Raw genomic sequence first — 385 nt, 5'->3', positions numbered from 1 at the left:
TTTCTTCTTCTTCTTCTTCTTCTTCTTCTTCTTCTTCTTCTTCTTCTTCTTCTTCTTCTTCTTCTTCTTCTTCTTCTTTTTCTTCTTCTTCTTCTTTTTCTTCTTCTTCTTCTTTCACACTTGAATTCCGTATCCAACTTCATACTGAACTGGCTTATCCAATCCTTCTGTTGGTCCGTATACCTTTCCCTGTTGTGTTAATGTGTTTATCTACGTTTCCTCTCTCAGGGCTCAGTATTTTCTTCACTGCTGGAGGGTTCCTGTTCCACAGTTTGGTTTGCTTCTCCACTGGGGCATTTCTGTCTTTGTACTAGTTTAAAACATATTGTCACGCTCATAAGATAATAGCCAGTGTAATAATTATTGTTTTGTCAGGTTGGAAGAT

The sequence above is a fragment of the Aplysia californica genome, unplaced genomic scaffold (assembly GCF_000002075.1).
Source record: "Aplysia californica isolate F4 #8 unplaced genomic scaffold, AplCal3.0 scaffold00148, whole genome shotgun sequence".
Taxonomy (NCBI): Eukaryota; Metazoa; Mollusca; class Gastropoda; order Aplysiida; family Aplysiidae; genus Aplysia; species Aplysia californica.
This window is presented reverse-complemented; position numbering follows the sequence as displayed.